Genomic DNA, 7521 nt, shown 5'->3' with positions numbered 1-7521 from the left:
TAACAAAATTCCATAGAGTATTGTATTATATTTCATTTAAATATTTATAAAACGTATGACACGTAAGTCAACATACTATATTAAGTCTATTTTTTTAATTGAAAAGACAAATATTTTTTTAACGAACTATTGCCATCAAAATTCAATTTCTATAATTTTATAACATAAATTATTTAGTAGTTTTCATGTAAAACTAGTTATACAACAAATTTACTGCTACAGTATTAATATAATTAAAAGTTTTAATACAGTTACAAAACTGTTTGTAATGTTATAAATCTTAAATGTAAATACTAAAATAATTATATATTTATGTATGTTATATGATGTAATGGCCAGACGGAAACGAAATACAAATACGGAATTACTTGATTTTACACATATTGGTGATGTATCTCGGCTGTATAAGCACGCAATGTATTATAAATTTCAAATCTATGTTTTTCTAATAAATTTAGTACGCAACTAACTTAAATTAATTGGTATATTTTTTTAATATGAGCGTAAATGGACATAATGAGTGAACATAAAAGCTTTAAAATAGAAATATCGTTAATATTTTTTAAACTAACATATTAACATAATTGAAACTGTGAAATAATTTCTTTTATTGTTTTTAATTATGTAATTAATAAATTCATATAAATAAATATTTTACCGAGATATTACGTATTATTAAAATAGACATGTTTATATTAATGGTTTATATTAATCAAAAAAAAAAAAAAAAAAAAAAAAAAAAAAAAAAGATTATTAAAAGTTAATTTTATGAGTTGATATTTATTAATGTGATATGCTTAATACATTTACGTATTTTCAGAAAAAAATTGAAAAATAGTTAAAATATGCCCAGGACCTTATGTTTGACTTAAATAAAGTTATAAGATCTTATAACAACATCAAACGCCTTAATTACGAATATAACACATCAAATTAAAAAACTTTTTCTCCTAAATGCCGTGGCCTAAATATATGGCTAGTATTTTTAATAATTTAGCATTAAAAGATGCAAGGTGCGATACGTTTAAATTCCAGATATACAAAAGCAGAGATAACCAATGAACGATATATCACTGGAAAGCTTATCAGTAATTTATTGAAGCATTGTTGTGCTTAGCGGTAAATTAGAGAGACGTAAGCATATTGAGTCAACATAATTAACAGGCTCCATCAGTTGATAGGATGGCGGCGGGTATTGGAGGATATGCGAATTGGAGTGTATCTGAAAGGGACCATGGACCATGAGCTTACACTATGGCAACCAAGAATAGATAAGAGGCTCGTCGATTTTGCAATCACAATCTAAGCACACAACAATGATGCTGGAGAATCGAACGGCAATGAGACATTATGAATTTTACATGCTCACATTAAAAGTAAGTTTATATTAATTAATGGGGCCACTTTACGAATGCATCAATTATTCTAAACGAGCGCTTCAAAGTTATTTTTTCTTGAGAGCTTAAGATAAACCAATAAGATGATCGACTGAATGCTCATCGAGTTTCGATCGGAGAATAAAACTGAAATCTACGGCGTATTAGAATAATGAAATGTGTTATTGAAGATTATCGATATTCCTAAATGCCGATATGCACTTAAAAGCGTAAACATAAGTAAAAGCACATCGTAGTTATACATTAATTTATTATCTGCTTGCCATTGACTAGCATCGGATAAATTTTGCATTTTTATTTATATAGGTGTTTTTTGCGTAAAATATTTTATTGGACAGTTATCTTGCAATTTTGTTTATTTGACCTTCATTAATATTGTGTACTTTCTTATTTCCTCGGTAATATACTATATAATTTATCGTTTATATAAAAGGTAAAAAATATCAGTTTTATGCAAGCATTTTATAAAAACATGTGCTCATTAAAATCGTACAAAAAGATAGCACTTTAAATTCTTAATATTGCAAATTATATATAAATTTAAATTAATTCCTATTGTCTAAGAAATACGAAATCCTATAATTATTAGAGTTTGAGTAAAAACCTAAAATTGTACTTTTTTTCTTTATTATCTTTGAAACACACTGCTTTCATATATTATACATTTTATATATTAAGAATATTTTTTTATTTAGCACAACAAAATATAATGGGAATCAATTATATGATATAGTAAGAACTACGAATGTGTGATTTGAAGAGTACATTCAACCCTTTTTTCTTTCTTAATATTTCTATATTAAGAAATATTCAAATTCAAATAAAATAAAACTAAATCTATGAAACTTGTAAGACAACTTTAAATACAATAGCCTATGTTTTTATATTTAATCTGAGAATATTCAAAAATTATATGTGCAAAATAAAGGTAAAAGAGTGAAACATGAGTAAATTCGAATGATTATGATTTATGAGTATTTTGCTGTTAAAAGTAAATTGAGAGGATTTGGTGTTCGTTGACAAATCTGTGATTTAATAATAATATGTGAATAACATTAGCCAAGAAATTTTAATTAATAACAGAACAACGAATGTTAAAAATTATAGTTATATTAATAACTGCGTAATTCTTATTTTAATATAAAAGTAATATTTTTAAAATAGATTTCTTAATATAGAGTTTAATATTAATGATAATGATCCATTGGACATATATATATATATATATATATATCATTATAGTTTCGAAACAGTATTATAATAATCGATTCAATAATTATGTAATATTATTCTTATTTTATATAGTAATTTATTCTTGTTTATTTATAATTATTTATCGCGGTTGTAAAGTACAACAACAGAAAAAAAGTTTTTTTTTTTTTTTTTTTTTTTTTTAACAATGTATCTCTTTTAACAATTGATACTCTTATTCTATCTGTTTCAAAATCACGATGCTAATACCTAGATAAAATGCTTTCTATTTTGACTTCGTAAATATCAAATATACCCAATACTAAATATAAACTTATGCAATTAGACATAAGCCATCAAGATCTTATTATTTTAAATTCCATTGAAGTAAGCATTAACATAAATATATATCATTCGGAATTCATAAAACTTGGAAACGCTGTACATGGACCTAGACATTGAAGACTATATAAATGCTATTTTGAAAAGCAGGTTTGATATTTGGCGTAAATTTCATCATGAAAGATATAATTCAGAATATAAATCATTTCTGAATTATCAAAATATTATTTTTTCGCTATTTTTAATGAGCAAAAAATTTTTCAATAGAAGAAGTTTAAAGCTTTAAAGGAAAGATCATAGGGTTTTTACGTAAATTCTATTTGACTGCCTAAAGTGGATTCCACTTTACCACAAGCAGGTATCATCAAATGAAATTTTGTTTTATTGAATAAGATTTCACGATTTTCTAAGCACTCTATTTGAAAAGCTCGATAAGTAACTTATAATGAAGAAAATACTTGAACTATTTGAAAATGAAAATTATGAAGTACCTTCGTAACTCGCTAATATTAAAATTAAAAGTTCTCTATAAAAGTTAATGAAGAAGTTTAATGTCCTCAAAATTTATATATTACGTATAAACATAGAGGCGAAAAATTATCAAAGATTCATTAATTAGATTTGAATAATTATTAATTACGTAAATTTAAAAATAACAAGTGGCGTGGAACATATATTAATTGAATGTTCACGATTCGAAAGATAAATGAGTGTATATGAATACGATGATACATGGCATTAAAATTATTACGCAAGCGTAAAAGAACGTAATTAGATAAAGAACGCGATTCTACTTATTGTCATTTTCCATTCATTGTTTTAAATTTAAAAGAAAAGCCAAATAACAATCAGTAAAAATTTCCATCTTAATGAGTTATCTTACCCCTAAATCTTATACATTTCGCAAAGCAAATCCAACAAAGAAAGTTTTGGCGAATAGGTCAAAGCGGTAATGGACAGTTTTTAGTTTATTCGTGCGTAATCGCACACTTCATTGTCGTCACACAATACTTTCGTAAAATGCAGATGTGAATTAAAAAAAAAAAAAAAAAAAAAAATAAATGAAAGACCTCGCCTTCCGATTAAACCTCGTGTCGTTTAATAAAAGCCATTCTGAAATCGGATCAAAAGCCAACTGCACTGATATACATGCAGACAGAGTCAAATGACATGATAATATATCTGAACTTGATACTATGTTCCATCCGATCAAATTAGAGTTGTTCGATTTACTCTTTTAATCGCTTTTCCAGATTTTTGATCCTTGAATTTTGTAATATATGAATGTAGGAGACCGAAATAGCGGAAAATAAATTGTGTTTTTAATGAAAGCACAGCTACTTTTGGAATAAGTATTAGAATCAATTAATAATTCTATAAATCCGAATGATCCTCAAAAGTTCAAATATCTAGTCTACTACTTATTTGTATAAATCGTCGATTCTAGGTAATTGGCATTTAAAAATCATTTTAAATTTGTAAAAAAAAAAAAAATAATAGCATTCTGTCGTCTCTCTATAACGGAAATATTTAATTTATAGGAGGGATAAAATTCCTTTTTTACAGTAATTGAACAAACATATTATTTTTCTGAAAAACAAGATTGATGAATTCACAATATTTCAAATTAATATGTAAATATGCATTATGCAAATAAAAGTATATAGAATATTATTGTGTTAAATGTGAAATGTCAAAGTAATATTGACATTAAATATAAACTTTAGTTTTTAATAAACAATAATTAATTGTATAATTAATTTTTGTAAATCCTATTAAATTAAACTGTGTAAAAGTTAAAATGAAATATTTAAGGATTTATTTATAATATGCTGAAATTTAAAACGTAAATCACGTAATGTTTAACGATGTTTAAACTATAATGACGATATGAAAAACTTTCAACCTTATATGAAAGTTATATTTAATATTGTAAAGAAAAATATTTACTCTTAAAAATTCCATAGCCATAAATCCATATGATATTTTTATATTTAGTCAAATTGCAACATGACTTTATTATTCAAATATTGAGTCAAATATAAGATTTTAATTAATAGATAAAATCATACAAACTGATTTATTAATAAAATTTTAAGTTTTGTAACGTTATAAATTAATTACTCATCGATTTTCAATCACAAAATAAATTATTACTACAATTACATGTACAAATAAATATGAATTTTGTAAATAACTTGTGTATACATAAGTATTTAATTAATATTTATACAATAGAGTAATACCTATTGATTAGCGATGTTTAATAATTTATATTAAATATAAATTTTCAATGTTTGAGACTAATGAACATTTTAAAAGACGATAATGTGAATATTACATTTAACAAGCAAGGATCATTCACATATGAATATTAATTATTATATTACAACTAATAAAGTTCCATGGATATTTCGAGCTAGTAAACGTTGAAACGGCCATTTTACTGCATAAGAGTCAATTAGTAACTTTGTTTAAAATCGATTCACAACTAAATACACGATAACGAACTATTACTGACTGAGATTTAGTGATTTTACGGTATCAATACTACGATGACGGGTTAAAAAATCGTTCCAAAACAGAATCGAATACTCAGTAATTATCAGTATCATTTCAATTACTGTTATCGCGTAAAGAATTTAAACATTATTTCTACAAACAGCACTCTTAATTAAGTATGATGATTTCATCTATATTTTTTTTTCTTTCTAATATCCCTTTAATGTATAAATTAATATAAAATAATATTTTGCTAAATTTAATGATTTAATTAACCTGTTGTCATTGAAAAACATTAAAAGATAAACCATCAATTTGTATTCGTAGAGGTTTTTTTTATACGTAAAACATTAATGCAATGCAATCATTTTTAAAAAAAAAAGTCAATAAAAACATTAGTTTTATTATATAGTATCCTTCGATTAATGAAAGAAAATAAAAAATAAAAATATTTTCATCATTGGTGTACTATGCTTATAAGCGAGAACAAAATTAATTTAAAAAACATTCCAATTTCCCATTAGTGTCGAATACAAATGCTCAAATCATAATTAATTATCGGAATACCTGTGGAATAATTTTGCAAAAAGTAATGTAAAGTATGGTCAAATACATTATTGTAATAATTCGCAATGATAAAAATAAGGAATAATAAGTTTTTTAAATGACAATGAAACCGATCGTATTATCCGCGATGAAATAGGCTCAACTTCAATCAATTCCAATGCCGTTAAAATACATAAAAAAATAATGGTAAAATCATGCGTCTACGTGCATCCTTGTCATTTGATTTTTTTATGAATTAACCCGACAAGCAAATAGGCTAACGAGTATATAAAAATAATTATTCAATATCCGTAGCTTAATGCGATAATTAAGAAGGCCAAGTACCGCTCGTACTTTCATAAACTACAATCGCCAGAAATAACTCAGCGGCGTAAATTCAAAGCAAATGAAATTTCATGCGACAAAAAGCGGCGCGAAAGAGGCCGCGGCTATAATTGCGCATCCCACCGAGGGACGCACTTTATACAGGAGGCGAATAAATTTCCTGGCATCAAGCACATGTCCCGCATCCTGCTGAGCCTCATCTCCCTATCCCAATCGGCCTTGTTCAACCTCTCCTCGACTTTTTTTTTTCTTTTCGCAACCTCTCGTATGCGCCCCTCTCGCACTCCACCTGCCCGTGCCGTTCTCGCGGCCGATCGCCAGGTACGAGGATCTTCATATACCTCCGCCGTAGGTATACTTTGCTCCCACCAGTCCCAACACGTCGATCGGCGTACGCTGTCTTTCCGTAAGCTTGCTCGAGAAAGAGGAAGCAATTGTATGAGCAGGATGAGGAGTGAGCGAGAGAGAGAGAGAGAGAGAGAGAGAGAGAGAGAGAGTGGCACGTGAAAAACGTCGACAGGTATGGGATCATTGCTCGTTTCGCCCAGTACCTTTATGCAAAACATTCTTTGTGACAATTGAGTTGAGCATTTGGCATATTTATTCTTTTATATTTATTTACCTTTATTTAAAACAACACAATCAAGTTCTTTAAATATGAAGTATTTTTAGATTTCTAATATCTAGAATTCTTATCTTCTTGTCATTGTCTTATAATATCTATAACGTAATACGCAATCATTCGAGAGAAAAGTTGGATTATTTATAGGAATATTTGATAAGATGAGAGAGTGGATATTTGTTGTGCAAAATATAATTTTTTATCGAAATTGCGATCGAAGTTTATATATCAAATTCAAAAAGTATATACAGTGAATAAATTATACGCGACAAATTTCAATTTCAAAATTCTCGAGTGCATAAAGTTTTGAATTTGAATAGATTGTTTGGGAAGAATTCAATACTTTTAGATATCGAAGTGATGCAATATGTCATGGATGATAAAATAAATTGTCAATAAGTTTTCTCACGATAGAAAAGCCATTTACAATTTAATAAAGAGCAAAATAATTTTTTCATTTCTAGTAAATTCGTGCTAAAATTACTTTATACTTGTTTTCATAAAAAAAAAAAACGGATAAGGATAAAGATAGTATAAAATTGTAATTATCTTTATATACGTTTAAATTATTTATGA

Source organism: Ceratosolen solmsi, unplaced genomic scaffold, assembly GCF_000503995.2.
Source record: "Ceratosolen solmsi marchali unplaced genomic scaffold, CerSol_1.0 scaffold7, whole genome shotgun sequence".
NCBI classification, from domain to species: Eukaryota; Metazoa; Arthropoda; class Insecta; order Hymenoptera; family Agaonidae; genus Ceratosolen; species Ceratosolen solmsi.
This window is presented reverse-complemented; position numbering follows the sequence as displayed.